The 23,926-nt window shown below is 43.4% G+C and overlaps 1 protein-coding gene across 2 annotated transcripts in view; it reads right to left on the bottom strand.

The window, feature by feature from the left end:
* Window positions 1–23,514, bottom strand: part of SNCAIP (synuclein alpha interacting protein) — a 97,569-nt gene extending 74,055 nt beyond the window's left edge. For both annotated transcript variants that reach the window (XM_076362826.1, XM_076362827.1), the window contains exon 1: window positions 23,448–23,514. The gene's annotated coding sequence lies outside the window, so the exon portion shown is untranslated. The remainder of the gene's footprint in view (window positions 1–23,447) is intronic.
* Window positions 23,515–23,926: the final 412 nt, after the last annotated feature.

A 23,926-nucleotide genomic window follows, 5' to 3' on the forward strand; every position in this document is an offset into this window, starting at 1 on the left:
TACTGTCAAAGTTGGGAACCTTATGTGGTCCAGGATGTTCATATGGTGTTTCAATTATACAGATGATTCACTGATCTTTATCATAGCCGTAGAGTCTGAAAAGGAACTCTGGATTGCAATGTCAGTTCAGCACTTAGCTGCTACTGATGAATATGATCTTAGTTTGTGTGTTATCTAGCAAATCTATCTTCCAAGAAGTATATTCTTGCTACTCAAAAGTCAGGTGTTGCTCTCACGAATGCTCTTAGGAGATGAGAGATGCTGTCTTACAATTCTAGAAGAACCCTGGCTGGACAAAGAGAAGAATGCATTTTCTGCAGCTGTCAGAGTCCTCTGCGAACTGGTGATTCAGGCTCACGTAAAATATGAATGTCCCTTATGTCATTGCCATCCATTCTTTTTTGTGAATAGTTGCGATATCATAGTAAAACCTTATGTGAACTACAGTACAGATACTGCACTGAACAGGCAGTTATTCAGACATCTAAATTTTGCAACTTTACTGCCTTAAAAACGATATTGAGTTTAGAGAAGGTAGAATAACATGGGCACATGAATTCTGAATCTGCCTGAAATCCTGGATCTGGCTGAATCTCCAACCCTCATAGCAAAGTTCTCAAAGTTCTGGCCATTTATGAAGAATTTCACCCACTTCGGCTGTTCAAACACACAAAGATCCAACACGGTCACAACTGCAGATGAGCAACTGAGTTTTGTAGCAGTACTGTTCTTTGTGGATTTGCAGAAATGCATGCAGTCATAAGGAGTGCTGGAGAGCCACACAAAGAAACTACTAAGCAGCTTATGGGAGAGTTTCGACAAGAGATTAGGCACATCTGTAGAACCGTAAGTGGTAAAGACAATAATCTATCCTCTAACTGATAGATTCAAAGAGCCCATCACCAAAATACTTACAAAACCACATTCTTCCCTGCAAAATGACTCAGCCTTCCATTTGAATGCAAGTTAGTTAAGGCTTGTACAAATTCTCTAAAAATGTAGCAGGACCTTTTAAGCGGTTATTTCCATGCTAAGGAAAGTGGATCTAAGTCAGATCTAAGTAAGATCTTTCAGAATCCGCTGGCATTCTCACTAGGACAGAAAGTACACTGTTGTGTACTTGTGTATATACAGAAACCAAGAGCGCATATAACAAGCAATTCTACAGAATATCATGCTCTGTCTAACATACTACAGAACCTAAAATTCAGATTTACACTGAACAACCAGACAGGATTTGCTGCTAATGTAACTGAGATTTACCTACCCACCTGAAAACCAGAGCTGCCAAATCAGCCAGTCTCCAAAACTGAACTCAGGGGAAGGTACTTGAGCCCCCAGAAGTCGTGACATTTGTGCACTTTCCAGTTGAGAAATCTGAAAAGCTCCTTTTGAGTCTAGGAAAGAGCAAGCACTGATTATCATCCCGCTTTCACCAATGAATGATGTAACAGTTCTGGCATCAGCTGCGCTGGCTCCAAATCACCACCTCTCTCAGCCAGGACAGGCCGCCTTAGAGTACTCCATAGGGTGTGAGTGAGGGATGCAAAAAAAAAGATTACTATCTCTTTCTTAATGGACACTAAATTTAGTTTTCAAAGCAAGAAAGAGAATGACTTCCTTCAGTCTGCAGAATTATGGTGATATAAATACAGCATTGGTGATTTTTTCACTTTCTCAATTTTATGGATGCAATTTCCCTCAAAGCAGGTTATTTATTATGTTGCCATCCTGGAGGCCCATGTCTAGAAAAATTGTAATCTGCAAGTATTTTTAAAAGATTTTGTAAGTGCTGTAATTTTTCAAGCATCCTGTTTGGTTTAAACCACTCCATTTACGGGAAAAGAATTTTTGTGTCTGTTGGTCCTGGTGAAACTTGCATTTTTCACGTTGCAGTTGGAGATCTAAAATACACTTAGGGAACATTATATTACACTATTTCTGTAGTTAAAACATCGTTTTCACTTTCTCCCCCATCATAGCAATCAATCTTAACATGTTTTTAAAATTAAAAAACGGAGAAAGAAATGCTTTTCTTAATTTGGTTTCCAAACTGTTTCAAGAGCCAAAATTACAGCAATGGGTTGATACTGCCATATTTTCTTACGGAGGTTCTAATAAGATTGAATTTATGATTAATCACACTGCACTATCCCCATAATCAAAACAACCTCTGAAATCGCAAGATCTCAGCAATATGTAAAAAGCAGCTCTGTTAAGAAGGTCTATGAAAGGGCTTTTTCCTTTGCTTACTGAAATGGTGAAAAAACATAAAGGATATAATATCAATGAATGGACTAAAACAAAACAAAAACAACTGAACCAAAGGAAAAAAAAAATTACATAACCTATCAAGCTATGAATAAGATTAAATCAGACCAGAAGCACAATCTGGAACAATCAGTAATAAAACAGAACATGCACAACAGTGGGAAATCTGCCATTGACATATTTTGGAGCACCGAATGTAGAAAGGCTCAAGTTTAAATTGTGCAGCTACTAACAAGTTCATTGTACCTCCTCTGTGCTTTAAAAATATTTTCTTAAGCAGAGCTACCCAAAGAAGTCTTCAAATACATTTGTTTTGAGTATCGGTAATTTAACGCTAACACCAAACCCAGGTTAAAATAATACATTCACATACAGATCAGGAGATTGTGTATAACATAACTTTCCATGGAAAATTATGATTGAGCAGAAACATCAGGAATTAACAATTCTGTTCTTCAGTCATTTTAGAAATGTGAAATGTGACCAGAAAAGCTTGCTTAACAAAGTAAGCTTAGAAGATACTCATCTTTTTTCTCTACTTCCTGCAAAATTTTAGGAAAAACAGCTGCTTCTACTCCAAAGTGTGACTCCTTGGAGAAAACACACATACAATATTTGCAATTACTAGGAAAAGCCCACCGCAAATTGAATTTATGACTTTACAAGTGAAAATACAGCAGCTGAGCTAACAAAATCAGGTTGAGTGTTGATTTTTTTTTTTATAACTACCTCTTATATCAGTAAATTCTATGGCAGAAATAAATTTTATTTCACGTTACCTATCTGTTCTACTTTAAATACCAATGGCAATGCAGGAAGTTCATAAATGTGAATCCTCAGGAGGCTTACACGCATCACTGAGAGCAGTAAAATGAATGGTTACACATCTGCAGTCTGAACTTCGAGATGAATACAAGCAAATTGTGAATGCACATTTTTCAAATGATTGCGCCCATTATTTTCCACTGACTCATGATTGTTGGCAGAAATGAATAATACATTTTAATATAGTATAGAGATTCAACAATCACAAATACAGAGAGTATATATGGGTATATATCCATCTTCTATGCATACATAATACTAAAGCTATAGGTTGTCATCTGTTTTTAATACTAAAACACCAAATGATTCATAATGCAGAACTGTAAAATATATATAGAACACTGCATCAATCATGTACAAGTACTAGTGCTGTTCAACATTTCTGTAAATCCTCCATTAAACTTAGATTTGAGTCTGAACCAAAGACTTATATGGATCAAGTCATGGTTGCTTGGAACACTGAAAGAGAGACATAAAATGCTGTGCTATTTCACGTCAAGATTATTTGCAGTTCACTTCATTATTTCAAAGAGTACTAGCGACTGAAATACAGTGCACTCCACATTAAAGCCAGTGCTTATTCCTTTTCTTTAATTCAGGAGGCAACTACTAAATGACAATTGGGAGATAGCTGACAGGACTCCTAAATTATTTGACACAATCAGTACACTGCTAATGTAAGCAAAGAAAGAGCAGAGCCTTGTGCGGCTATTCAATAACATTGTCCAATAAGAAGGAATTAACTATTTGAATACTAACAATGTCTTGCTTTGCATTTCCACATTCCCTATCAAGCCTCGTAACGTAGCATAAGCCATTAGTCAATACAACAACCACGACTCATTCCTATGGAAAACACAGAAAAATGAAAATTCAACCATTATATCCTAAAAGGTGGCTGAAAGTATAAAGCCCATGTGTCGCCTAAAACCACTCCATAGTAATGTAAAACTTTACCGAAGTAAAGAAACACCACATGAGAAAGTGTGTGTGAGTGTACACACTGTCTGTGTATTTACTTGAGCAAGACTTCAGAGACATGCATTTTTAGGAGACTTAAACATAACACTCAGGAAATTAATGGATACATATGATTCCAAATCAACTTGAGAAGAAAGTGATACATACAAATATGCACGATATTTTGCTTTAACACCAGTTTACTCCAGGTGCAATTTGAAAAGTACTGTGCTGTAAAAGTGTTCACAACTTCTAAAGTCTTTTGGTAAAGGTAATGAATATTCAACATCTGCAGGGCTGTTGCAAGTTCATGAACTACAGAAATAAAAAAGATGCCTTCTTTTGGTAGCCTAGTTCTTGTGTAAAAATCCAAAAATAATACACCCTAGTAACAGCATCCACAAGGAACCAGATACTTGGCCCCAAAGTAAGACAGAGCAGCAAAGGGCTTATGGCAACTACCACTGCTAATGTAGGCTCCAGCACTTACGTTAGGATGAAATCAAGCATAGCAGAGCTCAGCCTTTCCAAACCATGCGCTGGTTTGAGGGGAGGCGGGGAATTCTGTGTCAAGGTCTTTAATAAAGCAGATGTGACTCATTGCATTCTCATTTAAAATCAGAAACTGAGGTCTCTCCTTTTTCCACTGAATCAATGACAGCAGCACTGGGGGCAGCAGCACTGGGGCAGTGATCCTTCATAAGTTTCTGCTCTCAGTACAATCAGTTCAATTAAATCACAGTATCTGACACTGCAGTTTTGTGACACAGTGCTCGAATCCTGGCTTTGGTTTGTTTCCTTAATGCCATGCAACACCCTTATTCACCTTATCTTCTGCAGTGGCACTAATCATAGAAAAATGTGGAATTAATTTAATCAGTATACCATCCCCATAAATCTTCCTAAGCTGCTTTTTTCATTGAAGAACACATTTCATTTATAACTGTTGTTTCAATAAACCAAGTAATCTGAGATATCTTTGCTCAATACATTTCGAATGCTGAAAGCATCTGTTAGGTCATGTTGGGTTTGGGGGTTTTTTTATTATTATTTTTAGGATGAGAAAAAGGCATTTTTCAAACACTTCCCTGCATCTTTCATTTTCTCATTTAAATTCCTCAACCCAAATTCAATAATCATCCATTAGAATTTCAACACCTTGTAGTCCCATAGTGGTCTGTTCAATTACTTTCAGAAATATCCTGGGAAAGAACTAATGCCAAATGGTACTCTCTTAAGTTTGTAACATTCAAATGCTGTATTTGAAGTTAGAAATTTAGAACTTGCCTCATTTACATTTGCCTGCCAAAATATATATCCTGCATTTAGTCCCATGATGATTTTTTGCTTCATGTGAGCTTTAATTATAAATTGAAGGGAAAACTCCTCCGTAAGTAACATTCTCTGCAAGGGTCACAATATGTTAAGTGTATCCACCATTTGTGTGAAGTATATGCACCGCCCTGCTCATGTGTGGAAGGCCTGTTTTCTCCGCAACAGGGGCCAAACGACTTTCCTATTCTGTCCTCCACCTGCACCTTTTTTTTTGCTGTTTTTTAACTTTTGGACAATCAACTCTACTGTCCCATCCTTTGTACACTGAAGTTCACTACGACATTCAACAGCTAAACTCTAACATAAACTGTAATACTCCAAATTTCAAAGTGAAACTTCCAAGTGATGCAAAGTGGGTTTTACTCACGGTCAGGATCTGGGGCACCAGTGGGTAACCAGCATAACACTTCCATTTGGTACGCGAGTCAGCCTTAGGCAGGGCACATCACACAGAGCATATATCTGTGCATTTTGTGGCCATGGGCCAAAGAAACAAACCTTGAAGTCAAAAACTCACTCACAAGAGCTCACTCTCCTTGCCACTCAGACCTGCCCACTCTCATTTGAGACTTCTTGATGAATCACACAAATTTGACTGTATGCATATATTGCAGGTATTTACTTTTAAAGCAAACAAATACTATTAAAAAGCATTTAACAATTCTACTGTAAAAATTAACTTTTCTCATAATTAGCAATGGCACTTGACCATTAACATCTATGCAAATATCTTTATTTTGATAAAATTAAAATTAAGGACAAAAACTTGACAATTTTTCATACCTTATTCCCTAGACATAGCCTATGATGTTGTTTGCAAAAACTCTTAGAAGTTAAACAGTGTAAGCTACTGTAAATTTAAGCACTGTCAAACAAGAACTTTTTATTTCAGTTAAATTTGGTGGAAACTAGAAAATTCAGTGAAGTACAGCTAAATTATTCTTGAGAGACATCTATGCCCCTGTGATCAGAACGTAGTCTTCTGAAACTGTCATTATTTTTTCATTTGAGAAATCAAAAATAGATAACAACTGCACTTCTGCAGCTATACAATGCTATTCTATGTAGAGTACTGCTATCCAATACTATTTGTTTTAAATAATATGGGCAGCAGATATGACCCAATATTAGTGTTCAGTTGTACAGATATTAGTGGTCTAACAAAAATGTGGGATGAGATGATGGCAGAAATGCCAACTACAGAAGTAGTAATATTATTTTAAGCCGTAATTTTGTAGTGTCTTCTTTCAGAGATTCCTAAAACCCTTTATAAAAATTGAACTACATTTTTGAAACTATGTGAAAGAAATAAACCTCACTACATCAAAATCTACAATGTTACAAAATTTATCCATGGGGACAGTCATTTGCTTGTACTGATTTTGATACAGAGTCTAACTGAAGGATCACACATTAATGTTTTACAAAAGGGTATCTACCTCATGCAGGGTACAACAGAAACTACTCAGAAATATCAGGTGGCTATTTCCATTTCTTGTTTTCCCCCATCCAGCATTTATCTAGTCTAAATCTTATTTATTTTAGTCTGTCTAAGCCCTGTAGTGAACGGAAGATCATTTATATCTTTACTGCTTCTTCAAGGATGCTCAGCAGTAATGTCCCAAGTGTTTCACAAACAGTCATTAATTCATTCACAATCTCAATCACAAGATGAGAAAGCATTATTATCCCCATCCAGAAATTTGAAACAGAGACAAAGGGACTTATGGGAAGCCACAGAATAACACAGCAAAAGGGCCAGGATCAGAAACAGCACATGGGAGCACCTGCGTATCTGTCCCTATCTCCAACAGTATTGATTGTTGCTGGAAGCAGGAGACAGGTCTCACTGCAGTTCATTTCTTCTGCCTATCAGACGCCAAAAGGCTCAATGTAGACAACCTAAACATGAAAGCATACAGCTTTCGTGGCTACCTGCTATCTGATCATTTGGGTTTCATGCTTAGCACCATATAAGACCACCATCACAGAGGCAGAGACACAGGCTAGTCAGTGTTGTCTTGTCCGTGTTAATTATAATGATGTCTCTTCTTTTCGCAGTGTTTCACAGAATCACAGAACAGTTGAGGTTGGAAAGGACCTCTGGAGGTCATCTGGTCCAACCCCCATGCTCAAGCAGCATCAGCTAGACCCAGTTGCTCAGGACTGCATCCAGGTGGCTTTTGAGTATCTCCAAGGATGGAGACTCCACCACCTCTCTGGGCAACCTGTGCCAGCGCTTGGTCACCCTCACAGTGAAAGTGTTTCCTGATGTTCAGAAGGAATCTCCTGTGTTTCAGTTTGTGCCTGTTGCCCCTTTTCCTATCCCTGGGCACCACTGGAGAAAGCCTGGCTGCATCTTCCTTGCACCCTCCATGCAGGTATTTATATATATTGATGAGATGTCCCCCTGAGCCTTTCCCCCTGAGCCTTTCTTCTCCAGGCTGAACAGTCCCAGATCTCTCAGCCTTTTCTCACGTGAAATGCTCCAATCTCTTACTCACTTTTGTGGCCCTTTGTTGGACTCTCTCCAGCATGTTCATGTCTCTCTCATACTGTGGAGCCCAGCACTGGACAGAGTACTCCAGATGTGGCCTCACCACTGTTGAGTAGAGGGGAAAGATCACCTCCCTAGACCTGCTGGACATACTCTGTCCAATGCAGCCCAGGATACTGTTCACTGCCTTTGCCAAAAGGGCACACTGCTGGCTCATGTTCAACCTGGTGTCCACCAGGACCCCCACGTCTTTTTCTGCCAAGCTGCTTTCCAGCTGGGTGGCCCCCAGCATATAGAATCATAGAATCATAGAAAGGTTTGGGTTGGAACGGACCTTAAAGATCATCTAGTTCCAACCCCCCTGCCATGGGCAGGGACATCTTTCACTAGGTCACATTGCTCAAAGCCCCATCCAACCTGACCTTGAACACTTCCAGCAATGGGGCATCCACAACTTCTCTGGGCAACCTGTTCCAGTGCCTCACCACCCTCATAGTGAAGAATTTCTTCCTTATATCTAATCTAAATCTACCCTCTTTCAGTTTAAAGCCATTACCCCTTGTCCTATCACTACATGCTGTTGTAAAAAGTCCCTCTCCAGCTTTCTTGTAGGCCCCGTTTTAAGTACTGGAAGGCTGCTATAAGGTCTCCACGGAGCCTTCTCTCCTCCAGGCTGAACAATCCCATGTCTCTCAGCCTGTCTTCACAGGAGAGGTGCTCCAGCCCTCTGATCATCTTTGTGGCCCTCCTCTGGACTTGCTCCAACAAGTCCATGTCCTTCTTATGTTGGGGGTCCCAGAGCTGAACGCAGTACTCCAGGTGGGGTCTCATGAAAGCAGAGTAGAGGGGGAGAATCACCCCCCTCGACCTGCTGTTCACGCTTCTTTTGATGCAGCCCAGGATACGGTTGGCTTTCTGGGCTGCAAGTGCACATTGCCAGGTCATGTTGAGCTGCTCATCAACCAACACCCCCAAGTCCTTCTCCTCAGGGCTCTCGCAATCCATTCTCCACCCAGTCTGTATTTGTGCTTGGGATTGCCCCAACCCATGTGCAGGACCTTACACTTGGCCTTTTTGAAATTCATGAAGCTCGCACAGGCCCACCTCTCAAGCCTGTCAAGGTCCCTCTGGGTGGCATCCCTTCCCTTCAGCCTGTTGACTGCACCACACAGCTTGGTGTCATTGGCAAACTTGCTGAGGGTGCACTTGATCCCACTGTCCATGTTGCCAACAAAGATGTTAAACATGCCCAGTCCCAATACCTGGGGTGATGCCACTCGTCACTGGTCTCTACTTGGATATCGAGCTGTTGACTGCAACTCTTTGAGTGCGACCATCCAGCCAATTCCTTATCCACTGAGTGGTTCATCCGTCAAATCCATGTTCCTCCAATTTAGAGACAAGGATGTTGTGCGGGACCGTGTCAAATGCTTTGCACAAGTCCAAGTAGACAATGTCAGTTGTTCTTCCCTTATCCACAAACGCTGTAACCCCATTGCAGGCGGCCACCAAATTTGTCAGGCACAATTTGCCCTTAGTGAAGCCATGTTGGCTGTCACCAGTCATCTCCTTATTCTCCATGTGCCTTAGCATAGTTTCCAGGAAGATCTGCCACATGACCTTGCCGGGCACAGAGGTGAGTCTGACTGGCCTGTAGTTCCCCAGGTCTTCCTTTTTTCCCTTTTTAAAAATGGGGGTTATGTTTCCACTTTTCCAGTCAGTGGGAACTTCACGGGACTGCCACAACTTCTCAAATATGATGGATAGTGGCTTAGCAACTTCATCCGCCAGTTCCCTCAGGACCCATGGATGCATCTCATCAGGTCCCATGGACTTGCGCACCTTCAGGTGCCTCAGATGGTCTGGAACCTGATGTTCTCCCACAGTGGGCGACTCTTCATTCTCCCAGTCCCTGCCTTTGCCTTCTGCGGCTTGGGTGGTGTGGCTTGGACACTTGCTGGTGAAGACTGAGCCAAAAAAGTCGTTGAGTACCTCAGCCTTCTTCATATCCCTGGTAACCAGGTCTCCCGTTTCCCTCTGGAGAGGGCCCACATTTTCCCTAGTCTTCCTTTTAACACCAACGTACTTACAGAATCTTTTCTTGTTGCCCTTGACGTTCGTATATATATTATATATATCATGGTGCATGGGGCTGTTCCTCCCCAGGTGCAGGGCTTTGCACTTCAATGCAGTAACTTGAGGTTACTGTCAGCCCACTTCTCCAGCCTGTTGAAGTCCCTCTGGTTGGCAGCATGACCCTCTGGCATATCAGCCACTCCTCCCAGTTTTGTGTCAACTGCAAACTTGCTGAGGTTGCACTCTGCCCCATCACCCAGATCATTAACAATGATGTTAAACAGGACTGGACTCAGATTTGACCCCTGGGGTACACTGCTAGTCACTGGTCTCCAACTAGGCTTTGTTCCACTGGTCACAACCCTCTGGACCTGGCCATACAGCCAGTTTTCAATCCACCTCACTGCCTGCTCATCCAGCCCGTACATAAACAGCTTCTCTGTGAGGATCTTACGAGAGACAGTGTTTAAGGCCTCACTGAAGCCTAGGTAGACACTATCCACTGCTTTCCCCTCATCTGTGAGGCTAGACGTTTCATCACAGAAGTTTATCGAGTTGATCAAGCATGACTTCCCCCCTTGCTGACTACTACTGATGACTTTCTTGTCCTTCATGCAGGATTAGCTACTCCAGCATGTTCCCAGGGACTAAGGTGAGGCTGACCGGCCTGTAGTTCCCTGGGTCCTCCTTCTTGCCATTCTTGAAGATGGGGGTGACATTTGCTTTCCTCCAGTCTTCATGAACTTCTCCAAGTCACCATGATTGATCAAAGACTATTGAGAGTGGCCTCACAATGACATCTGCTAGCTCCCTCAGCACTTGTGAGTGCATCCCATCAGGGCCCATGGATTTACCTATGTCCAGTTTGTTGAACTATTCCCTGTCCTGATCCTCTTCCACCAAGGGTACATCTTCCTTGCTCCTTCCCCCGCTGAAGGCCAGCCTTGCTAGTAAAGACTGAGGGAAAGAATGCATTCAGTAGAATCATAGAATCATAGAATCACTGAGGTTGCAAAAGACCTCTAAGATCATCGAGTCCAACCATTGACCCAACACCACCATGTCCACTAAACCATGTCCCTAAGTGCCTCATCTACTCGTCTTTTAAATACCTCCAGGGATGGGGACTCCACCACTTCCCTGGGCAGCCTGTTCCAATGTTTAACCACTTTTTCAGTAAAGATATTTTTCCTCACATCCAATCTAAACCTCCCCTGGCGCAACTTGAGGCCATTTCCTCTCGTCCTATCACTAAGTACTTCCACCTTTTCCATGTCCTGTGTAACCAGGTCCCCCATACTATTTCTTTACCCTGTTATCTATGTGCCTTCTAGCTCCATTAGCAAATGAGCCAAGGATATCTGCTAAACGTCCCTGACCACCATGCAACCTGCCAAAAAGGGGAAGAGCAAGGACAGCACCAGGCGGTTCTCCCATTTTTTAATTTAATGCACCTGACTTCGTAACCATCACAAATCTTTTAACTATTCATGTAATTTCCAATGATGGCTTTTTTTTTCAAGGAGCTTCAACTAAAAGAAGACACCGAGTTCTCCACTTCCAGCACATGACAAGCTATCTGTGTAGAGCACAGCCCAGTGGGAGGACTCCCCTAGCATTATGCAGGACCACTGAGGGCACTGAGGAAGACTAAGTACACTGTGGGAGATACACTCAGCCTCTAGCACCTTCAAACTGTGAAGGTGCTGGAGCTGTTCAGGAAAAGGATGAATCTTTTTCATAATGAAAAATATTAGGCACTATTAAATCTCCATATTACAAAAAGATGTTGCTATTGACAATTCTGCTACTGCAGTTCCCTAATATATTTTCTTCTCATTTTACAGGTGGTTAAGTGAAAAGAGTTAGATAATTTATTCAAGACTACGTGGTACTAGAACCAGGCTTAGCTGGTGCTCCATCCAGTGAACCAAGGCTGTTCTTTTTCCTCAGAAAGGTGTCAAGGACAGTCGTAAGAAATACTTTTTTTAAAGAACTGTTTAAGGAAAGATGAGGGAATATTTTATCTATTTCAGTTCAACCATTTATCTAGAAACAAAATATTTTCTTGGCAGAGAAGTAAGCTGCAACATTCCACCAGGCTGAAAAGCTCAGCTTCACCTTACTCCTCTACAGCGTGTCTCATGTCACAGAAACATATGCCTTGTTAGAGTCTATTTTGTATTCATCTTTGTTTGACAGTTCTAGCTTTTATGTGAAATATTTTTCTGACATGAAAAAAATTTGCATGAATTCATCTTTTTATGTCCTAACTTCAATTTTCAAGCCATGTTTTCTCCCTTGTCTTTGTTAAATAGCATGAAAATTGCACAGTAAAAGAATTGGATACTCGACGGATCTTTTCAGACTATATCCTTAGATACAGATCAGTTTTGCTGTTTTCTGTGGTTTTGTTTCTTTGGTTGGTTGGTTGTTTTTTATCAAGGAAGGGAAAGTCTATTTCTGAATAAAAAATACTAAAATCTGATGTGCAAGTATACTTGTTGTCAAACTTTACTCTTACAACATGGTGCCTTAATTAGAAGCACACTTCATTGACAAGACTGTGGAGTAACTTAACAATTAACCTGACTGACAAAGCAAAAATAACCCTTATTAGATCCATTAAAAAAAACCCAAAAAACCCCAAAAACCAAACCAAGAAACTTTTAGCAGTGTAGGGCTCTTCCTTGAAATGTTCAAAAACCATACACATTACTTCTCTTAAAAATACATTCAAATCCTTTTAATAAAGTTGGACTGTGTTTTATGTGATAACCACCTTACTGTCATTGCTAATATTTTTCATATAATTTCACAATTTTTTTTCACATAATTGTGCTCTGGATTCAATGCTTTCATAAAGAACATTTTAAAATGCTAACTTGCTAACATTGCTCTATCAACCTGGTCTCTCATCTGGATTTTAACACTTGCAAAAACGTGTGGCCTGGATCTGGAGGTTCTTTAAGGCTGAGCTTAACAATCAAACTTGGAACAGAGACTATAAAATGAATTTTTGGAGTGGAAAATTGCCAGAAGTCTCTCCTACACTCTGCTGCCCTTTCTATAATTCCTTACAGAGGGGAATTAAATTGTGAAACAAACAACTAAACTCAGTGGAAAAGAAAACTAGACTGTCTCAGTACAAAGAATAAGGGACACATGCCCAGATGCAGAGTATCCACCGACAACGTTGTAGGGAAGCAGCGGGCATACAGTCGTGAATTTATGTCAGCATGTGTAGGAGTATCCACAGTAGTGCTAATCTAGATAGCACAGTTAAAAATAGCAGTGAAGACAGATGAAAGCAGACTTCAGCATGGCTTAACAATCTGTCCAGAAGGCTTGGACAGCCCTCTTTTAAGTCTAGGCTGGCATGTCTTCACATCACATATAGATCAAAGCTAGTACAGATCTGTCTGCATGTCCTGCGATCACACTACTCGATTGCAGTGTAGACACATCCAGAAATAGTGCTACTGTAGATATGTTCATCTAAAAACTGCATTTGCAAAAAGCAAAGCCTGGGAACATACCGTAAAGCATATGGGACCTGATGAGGAACACATGCTGGAGAGAGTGTCCATTTTGCTAAATTGTATTAGCTGGGCTAATTCCTCCCCCTACACAACCTGCTTCCCTTGTAATCCTGGAGGACACCGTAACACGTGCTGGTTGGCCTTTCCTGTGAGGATTCACAGAGTCAGGCCAGATTAACCTGATCCTTCAGATACAGCAACTCACCTAGCTTTACTGTCTAATGAAGAGACACTGTTACACTCTACAGGCAGCTGGAGGCAACCGTGTCAAGTGTAAATGGCATTCATTCTTCATAAAGTACTAACACCGGATGCCAAAGCCCTAATCTAAGCAGGCACATTAGTTATCTACTGTTTCAAGGCCAGTTATTTCAGAAGCACATCAAGATACCAACAATGCCTTCATCCACTACTGCTGCTACGAGGGGCAGAACTTACTGTGATGCAGCAACCCAGGAGCCAATAAAGTCCTTCAAATTCAGGACCTCCTCCTCTCAAATGGTGGTTTGCTGTACAGCTGCAACACTACATCCTCTACTAGCTACTACCATTTGTCCAGCAAGTGACCAAAGGGATTTACACATGTTCTTAAACTGACTGCGTAATCAATTATCCAATTCAGGGAGATTTTGTGTGCATTTTGCTAAATCACAACCAGAAGACAAGTTAAGAAGGAATGCAGTTCTTCAGCACGCTTAGCTGCCTTATGAGGAGAGTATAAAGACACACAAGCTAGTGTTGACTCAGACAATTAAAGTGCTGGTAGGAATTGGATCACAGCAGCAGGCATTACATATGGGCAAATATACCATGGGAAGAAGCGAGCTAATGAAATACAGAAAGTTCTGGGTGCAGGGATAAAAATCCCATACTGCTGCCTGTCTCTCTGTGGAAACCCTGAGCACGTGCATAGTTGTGCTCCACTTAGCTGTCCAGACCTGGGCATCTCAGCACTCAATCACAGCTAAACCTCCAGTCATTGGGCAGTGCTATTCCAGCCATTTCATCTCAGATCCGATTTTACTTTACATCCGAAGTGCTTTACTAGCAAGTGCAGAGAGGCAACGGTTAAGTCCTCCATATAGGGACCATCACAGTAAAGAGCAGAAATACAATTTCCATTATGCTGTTTGCTAATGTGCTTCATCTATGACCCTCAAGAACAACTGTGAAGACATGGGTGAGAGTTTAATTGCTCTCTGTTCAGTCCTAGAGAACGACAGCTAAAGTTGCCAAGTATGGTGTGAAAAACCTACCCATTAGACTGACATTATCAATGCTTTTGAAAGCACTACCGAGCAGCTGAGATAATTGCTAAATTTGTGTCATATATACCAGTAGCAGATTCATAATGCTTAACAATAAATACTGATTTTATATTAATCTCTCAGATATTGATGCTCCCAAAACTCTGTTTCAATAAATGTATTGAGCTATTTGTAAACAGAGGCTCCCTGAATCTAGAATTGAATCAATTTATCACCAAAAGCCACTATCATTACCATTTATCAAAGATACAACATGATATACTAACACAAACAAACATTAACAGAAACCTATTGAACTAAATCCAAAACCTCCAACCATTAATTTTTGGAACTGCACCATGTGCTCAATAACAGTATGACTGTGCTGGTTTTGGCTGGGATAGAGTTAATTTTCTTCATAGTAGCTAGTACGGGGCTGTGTTTTGGATTTGTGCTGGAAACAGTGTTGATAACACAGGGATGTTTTAGTTACTGCTGAGCAGTGCTCGCACAGAGTCAAGGCCTTTTCTGCTTCTCACACCACCCCACCAGCGAGTAGGCTGGGGGGGCACAAGAAGTTGGGAGGGGACATGGCTGGGACAGCTGACCCCAACTGACCAAAGGGATATTCCATACTGTATAACGTCATGCTCAGCATATAAAGCTGGGGGAAGAAGAAGGAAGGGAGGGACATTCAGAGTGATGGTGTTTGTCTTCCCAAGTAACCGTTACGCGTGATGGAGCCCTGCTTTCCTGGAGATGGCTGAACACCTGCCCACCAATGGGAAGTAGTGAATGAATTCCTTGTTTTGCTTTGCTTGTGTGTGCGGCTTTTGCTTTACCTATTAAACTGTCTTTATCTCAAACCATGAGTTTTGTCCCTTTTACTCTTCCAATTCTCTCCCCCATCCCCCCGGGGCAGAGTGAGTGAGCGGCTATGTGGGGCTGGGGGTTAAACCATGACAGTTCTGTTTGGCGCCCAATGTGAGGCTCAAAGGGTTTGAGATAACGACAGATTTGACTGGAATATGCTCGATCAAATTTATATCTGTTATTGCTGTTTAGCTATTAATTGGCAGGCTCCTGTGCTTGCCATGGGCCTTGCTTGCCTCACCGTATATTAGAGTCTGGTGCTCGTTAGTAGCTGCTTTTTGCTTTTGCTGCTTGCTGTACTGCTTATCACCTGACTGCTGTGCCTGGGAACATTTTGATAACAGCAATGGTGATGCTCCTGGCCTGGCAGATGGCCAGGGCATCGCTGGTGCTTCTGTGCTGCTGTATTGGGCAGGCTGGAACTCCAGTGTGAACTCAAGTTGAAGGGACTGTGACCTGTGGATGAGTCCATGAGGGAGCAGGACACCCCAAAGCATCTGTGGCCGTGGTTATGTGTGTGCCGCAGCAGGTATACATCTGAAGGGATTGTGGCCCAAGGATAAGTCCACACTGGAGAATGCACACCTCAAAGCATCTGTGGCTGTGGATAAGTCCATGCTGCAGCAGGTACACCTTGAAGCATCAGTGGCTGTGCATGAGATCATGCTGGAGCACCTCAAAGCATGTGGCCATGGATAAGCCCATGACAGAGCTGGTACACCCCTGGAGGGACTGCAGCCATGGGTAAGGCCATGTTGGAGCAGGTTTGCTTCTGAAGGGAATGTGGCTGTGGGTAAGGCCACGCTGAAGCAGGTATATCTCTGAAGGCATTGTGGCACATGGATAAGGCCACACTGGAACAGGTGCACCTCAAGGCAACTGTGGCTGTGGATAAGTCTATGCCACAGCAGGTACACCCCTGAAGAGACTGTGGCTCATAGATAATGCTCCACTTGGAGCAGGTACACCCCTGAAGTACTGCAGTCTGTGGATAAGTCCAAGCCGGAGCAGGGGCAAGGGGAGGAGTTCATTGCAATGTTAAACCCTATGGTCTGGTCCAAAGGGACCAGGGGTGGAGATTGTAATGGAAATACCTTTAAATTGTTGTAACGTGGGATTTGAGTTGCATGTTCTAGGAATTACTATAGCAGGAACCACCTGAACCAATGGAGGACAAGCCTTACAAGAAGCAGTGCAAGTGCAGCAGTGACCCGACCTGAGCTGGCTTTGGTGCCCAGTAACTCCACACAACACACCACCTCTCCTGTCCTGAGTGACCACCATAACAGATGGAGCCCAAAGTCATGGACTAAATGAACTCAGTGGACATTCTGTGGACATCTGTGGACATTTTATGGACGTTTTACAAGGGTGGTCCATAGACTAAGGGAATGATATCTGTGTATTATATGAAAGGATGGGAAGGGGGGTGGTGGTTAATGAGGATGTATTGGATAGTGTGGCACCTGAGCATGACATAAATGGTATGGAATAATGGGTGGAGAATGTGCTGGTTGTAGCTGGGATAGAATTAATTTTCTTCATAGTAGCTAGTACGGGGCTGTGTTTTGGATTTGTGCTGGAAACAGTGTTGATAACACAGGGATGTTTTAGTTACTGCTGAGCAGTGCTCGCACAGAGTCAAGGCCTTTTCTGCTTCTCACACCACCCCACCAGCGAGTAGGCTGGGGAGGCACAAGAAGTTGGGAGGGGACATGGCTGGGACAGCTGACCCCAACTGACCAAAGGGATATTCCATACTGTATAACGTCATGCTCAGCATATAAAGCTGGGGGAAGAAGGAGGAAGGGGGGGACGTTTGGAGTGATGGTGTTTGTCTTCCCAAGTAACTGTTACGCGTGATGGAGCCCTGCTTTCCTGGAGATGGCTGAACACCTGCCTGCCCATGGGAAGGAGTGAATGAACTCCTTGTTTTGCTTTGCTTGTGTGCGCGGCTTTTGTTTTACCTATTAAACTGTCTTTATCTCAACCCATGAGTTTTGTCCCTTTTACTCTTCCGATTCTCTCCTCCATCCTACTGGGGCAGGAGTGAGCGAGCAGCTGTGTGGTGCTTAGTTGCCGGCTGGGGTTAAACCATGACAATATCACAAATTTGGTTCTCTTTTAACTTGCAACTAATTGCTTTGACAGCATTTTTCCCAAGATCTGGCCTGTTCAATCATAACAGCAACTACTGTTATCATAATTAGACTTTAAAAGCTAGTTCTCCTTTTCCTATGGAAAACTTAAAATGCCATACGCAAATAATACAAAGAAGTATATAGAGGAATACAAACAAACTGAGCCTCCTGAAAATTATGCTATCAAATTGCTTTAAGCAAATATCGCATCAAGATGTTGCAGAATGTATCATATTCAAAAGGACAGTGAAAAGCTGAATCCTCCTTTTTCTAACTTGTTGCTTATTCTATGGGTACACTGCCTCACTCCATTCACATCTACCACAAGGATGCCCATTAACTTAAACAGGAACAATGTTAGTCAAGGGGCTCAGGAAGCCACGATTCTGCAGATATGAAGTGAAAAGCATTGGCAGAGTTCAAGATTACAGTATTTATTCAAAGGTGCTTACATTTAGCCACCATAAATTCCTTTAACTCTAATTTAAAATCTGGTTTAGGTTAATGAAAAGCAAATAATTAATGATGTAAGTGTAACTCAATTTCCTGGTGATTCCATTCTGTAACTCAAGATAAGTTTTTGCCCATGTCCTAGCAACAAGCAAAAATATTGTGCTTTATCCAGTCTTCAACATTTGAGTTTGCAAAATGATAATATCCCAGCATTTAACACAATTAGGACACATACCTTGAGACTCTCTGAATGTACAAGAGGAGAAATGAGTATACTTAAGACTGAGCACAATAGAAGCGTGGGTCAGGGAATGTAACATGCAGCTTATTTACCTTGCTAGCACTCTTCTGCTTCTGTGTGCACTATATTTCCTGGTTTTATTTTTCTTTATTTTGTTTGTTTGGTTGGTTTTTATTTTTAAAAACATCTTGGACAGAGTATTTACAAATATTCAAATAAATCTCTCACCATGCTGACAACTTCAATATTTAAAATCTTGAGCCAATTCAAAAGCAATTCTTGGGCTCTTCATAAATTTACTACTGTGACTCAACTGGAACTGACAGCATAGCATACAAAAGGCAGAATATTTACAGTTGTGTTTTAGTAAAAGAGAACACAAGATATGTACATGCACATATAAACATGCCAGCAATTATATGTTGTTAGTCTGGACAGTTAAAGGTATTTCCTATTTCTTAAGAAAAATGCCAGTCAGTATGGCCAAATCCTGCAAAAGAACTACATGGATGAATAACCAGCAGAGCAGTATAGCTTCAAATCATAATCATGTGCATACCCTCGTCATGCACATGTGAGAAAGCTATGCAGCACAGCCTGATTTTCACTCACAGATGTAAACAAGTTTGCTAAAATGGGGGGGGAGATGTTGAAGGGAAGTGTCAAGTTCCTGATTAGAATTTAATTTTAAATGGTAAGTTCCAGATTGATACAGTAACAATAAAACAGATGGGGGAGAGGGGGGAGGATTTATACACAAGGAGAGGTCATGTAATACACTGTATTGAGTTTAAAAGGTAAGTGAGACAATGCCTTTTTCTCTTTATAAACAAAGAAAAATAATGCCAGCAGTTTGACTGCAAACAAGAACTGGGGAGGAAACGGAACTGAAAAGGAAATGCTTACAGAAAACCTTATGAACCTAATGCTACGTTTTAACGAGAAAAATACATTTTCAAGCATTACTCAAGGATTCTTTATAAAGTGCAAATCAACCACATTCTTATTCAAAATAACCTTTTGTAAATGCTCCTTAACATACAAGAAAATATACCTAATGAAGGACTGCCCCAGCTGCCAAACTATGACAGCTAAATTGTACTTCTCTTTGATATCTCTAAGATCTTCAGACCTCTGAATCACTTGGAGCTTTATCTTAGAAGATGAAATTACAGTTCCACCTTAGACAGGTAAGCAGCAGGTGATATTTCTACCACAACAATTAATTAATTACTTCTTTCCTCTCAGTTAAAAACTCTCTTGGGACCTTAAATCAATAAGGTGTCTGTGCATATGTTCTATTTTCTTGTTTCCAGTAGTTCCACTGTGCATATAAATCTATTGTACAACCACATTTGCATTTAAAGAGAAATTCCCTTGTGTTTACTACGCACCTGCTCCATGTAAGCCTATCTTCTCTGCCTCCTTTGAGAAACAGACAGATCTGCCAGAAAAAGAGAGAGCACAGACACAATGCTCCGGCAAGTCCTCTTGCCAATTATCTAAGCATCATTTCCTTTAGCTTAGTTATGGTCCTATTCTGACAACAGTTGAAAAAAACAACTACTTGCCCTTCCAAAACCCAATACTTCTCAACCCTTTTTAACATATTTTTCATCTTGACAATGAACGTACACATTTCAACTGTACAAAATCACTGTATTTTCTAAGCAATAGACAGTAAAGCATTGGCAAATGGGTTCCTTACAAAGACTTTCACCTGAAAAATATGAACTTTTCTTTATTTTACTTAGCATTAATTAACATGGCTGCATAAGGAAGAATGAGAATATTCTCCTTCTGGCATTTTACCTTCAACTGTAACCTGAAATAGATGTAGGTTTATTCTAATAAAAGTGAAATAAAAATGGTAATTGCTCCCTTCTCTTCCCCTCCTTGCTCCTGTAACCATGCTCATGATTCATGGGTTGCTTCTGGAGCTTCATGCAGGTAATCAGAGACAGACAGGGGTGGAAATAAAGCTCTGCTGCACATCCCATCTAGTCAGCTGAAATGTTTAAAAACTGGGTGAGGGGAGATAACATGCTGCGTCCCACAAAGGCTGCTGGAACTACTGGTCTTTCTGCTTGTGAGGTGCAGCATCACCACTTCATGCACACATGAGACCAAACGATGCCACAACTACAAGTACCAGCATCCCTGCACTATTGCCAACGCGACTTTTGTGCTGCTGTCCACGACTGTGGAGTCCCCCCCACTGGGCTGCCTCTGGCTGTGTGCTCCCCTTTCTTGCTGGCATCTCATCACAGTGTGGAGGCAGCGCTACCCGCATGTCTCCATTTCAGAGGACAGAAACTAGAGCGGCCGCAGCAGGGCTGTCACGCTTTCCCCTTCCTGGTTCTAATCAGGCAAGTGTCCAAGCAGGACAGAGCTGCTGTGGGTGTAGAGACAACAGGGGCCTGGGACATCCTGGAAGAGGACTATGCAAGAAGGACAGCCGTACCAGTGTGGGTGGTATCCCACCTCAGGTACGTGTGGGAAGAAGACTTCTTGCACCTATGGAGTTCGCATGGGGACAGGTCTTGGCTCACAACAAGACCAGACAGTTGGGAAGCAGAGGGGCAGTAAGGGGCACTTCTTGAAGTTTCTTGAAGTTCTGCTCATACCTTGTCAAAAAATGGTTACAAAATATGTAGATATTTAGGATTATGGTTTTCCAATCATGAAAAAAATAAATGCAAAGTGACCTATCACTTATTCACAGTACTCAGGGGAGGGACTGCATCTCCAAAGGTACCACTCACGTCACCTTGTCCAATCAGTCTACCTTTTCCATGCAGTTCTTTGTAAACTCAGAAGCTGGCCCCAAAAAAATCACATCACACTTATTTACCATGTTGCTGTCATTAGAGAAAAAACATTAAGAAGAGGAGCAGTTTCTATCTAATATAATTTACTATCTTCTATAGGACTTCCTTACCTGAAAGACCGCTCATGTCCTTATGCCAAAATGCCACTTAAAGTATTTTGAGTAGCCCACACTGGACTACTCGCTCAAACAAGGAGGTTTTTTAACAGGCTGGTCTCTTACAGGCTCCTCGGATTTGGAGATAACTCTTCACTGGCCCCTTCCCCTGATATAGTTCTGTTTTACCCACTTTTTCAACAAGCTACAAGTCACATTTGCTTTCTGCCACGCACTGAGTCAATGACACAGACCAGAAATCACAAAGATCTGAAAAATGACTGAACTGCTGGTTTAAGATACCGTTAGTGACTGGGTGAAGTGGAACAGTCAGTTTGCGTCAGTCAGTCTTTGACACATGGAAGCATGCAGAAATGAAACATACCACACTTTACAAAGGGAGCTTTTTCACACCAGGCATGGGCACTATGCCTCTGTGTTAACTGAAGGAATACCTGCACGAAAAGTTACTATACAATTTTGGAACTGTAACTATAGTGGTGAGGCAAATTTCTTCTTGACAACTGGACAGGTCAAATTCTAGTTGTTTTATTCACATGAAACCCCCTTCTCACTGTGCTTGAGTTACCCCTCAAGCCTGCTTTCAAGACCAGGTTTCCAGCTTAGGTGCAAAATCTTCAAAATATGGCTCCAGTATGACACCAGGCATACTCACAGGCTTAGCAGAGAGAAGTGGCTTACCACGTCCACCGGGCAGCCCATGAGCTAGTTGCAAAGGATTTTAGGGCGAAGAAGCTGCTCATGTTTATGGGTGGTAGTAAGGCAACAGGTCATATTATCTATGGTTCATTAGGGGTACATGCAGTACATACACCTACTAAATTCAGTAAGTGCAGGACACTATGAAAGTCTGCTACAGCATGCTGCGCAAGGCTTAAATACACGCACATCATTCAACATAATTCCCGGCTGCAGGATCAGAGCTATTTGCACAAGATATAAAGTGATTTTGATTTTCCTATGCTACGACTGTATCCCTTTCTTCAGCCATTTACATATCACAGAAAGGGTCCAACAATCAAGTGATTTTCTTCAGAATAATTTTTTTAAAACTTTTCTGTTACCTTTCATGCTTGGATCGCTGAGGTGTACAATAAGGCCATGCTTCCAAGATTTTCTATGGAACCATAGGCACTAGCAGGTTTTTGGTGGGTTTGGGGGGTGGGTGGGTGTGTGCTTTTTGAGAAGCAGTTGTGACTGATTAATATCTAAGAGCTGTGGCTTTAAGCCAACCATTGAAAGTGCCATGAAGTGATAACACTGAAAATGAAGACTGAGACTATTTAGGAGCGGGTTTGTGTCCAGTACCATCAGGACCTGATCCTCGAGCTCTTCTTCATATAAATTGCATTTGCTCACTGATAGGGGTATGAAAAGGGTTTGATCCCTGGTGCTGCAACAACATGATCTTGGACTGACCCAAGTATAAGCCAAGGCGCAGTTTTTCTGCCAGACAACTTTGCATTTGCTTCCCCACAGTTACAAACATGCAACCCCTGCTTGATTTTCTTCCAGATTTCGGCATGCCCCGGCGGGACGGGAGGGTGCTGAAGGCTGCGTCCCCGCCAGGGACGCCCGGCTCCGAGCGGAGCTGAACAGATTTGCGTCGGCTTCGGGTGTCAGCGGGTTTCGCTGCGCTACAAGGGGTTTTGCAGCGGCACTTCGCAGAGCTGACATCACGTATGTGCTCAGCCCCAATAAACCCCCCCGCGTTCAGCCCTGATTTCATGCGGAAAGCACTTCACCGGGGCGGGCTGGCGGGGGCCGGGGCTCGCCCCCCGCCCCCCTGCTCCCGCCCCCCGGCCGCCTCTCCCGCCGCCCGGGCACCCCCGCTCCCGCGCCCCCCCCAGGGGACGGCCCGGCGCGGGGAAGCCCGCAGTCGCGCCGGGCGCCTCCAGCGCCACCCTCACCCCCCGCGTCCCCCGCGGGGGACCCCGGGCCCGGCTCCGCGCCCCCCTCCCGCCGCCCCGGGGGACAGCGTTGTCGGCGGCAACAAAGCCCCCCGCCCGCTCCGCTCCGCTCCGCTCCCCTCGCCTCACCTCACCCCTCCGCTCCGGTCGGCCGCGGCCGTTTCACGGCAGCCGCGGGGTGATGGAGACGGGGGAAGGACCCAGGTGCCGCCTCTCGGCTGCCGCCCCCCGCCACTCCCCGCCGGTGCAGGCAGGGCTCCGGCGGCGGCCCGGCTCCCGCTGCCCCGCCCTCCGCCCCTGCCCTTCCACCGGCCAGCGGCCGGGAGGAGGGAGGGGGCCGGCCCCGCCGCACGCTCGGCTCCCCGGCCGCCCGGCGGCGCGCTCCCGGGGGCGGCACTCACCCGCCCCGCCGCGCCCGCGCCTCCCTCCCGCCGCCGCGGCGGAGGCCTGCTGCGTCACAATGCCGCCGCGCCCGTGCCGCGCTCCGCGGTCTCGGGGCGCGGGGGGCGCTGCCACGTGACCGGCGGCGTGGGGAGGGAGGGGGTGGCGGGCGGTACCGGCGGCGCCCCCCCTCTCCCCCCCCTCCCCGCGGCGGGGGGAGAGGCCCC

The sequence above is a fragment of the Aptenodytes patagonicus genome, chromosome Z (assembly GCF_965638725.1).
Source record: "Aptenodytes patagonicus chromosome Z, bAptPat1.pri.cur, whole genome shotgun sequence".
Lineage (NCBI taxonomy): Eukaryota > Metazoa > Chordata > Aves > Sphenisciformes > Spheniscidae > Aptenodytes > Aptenodytes patagonicus.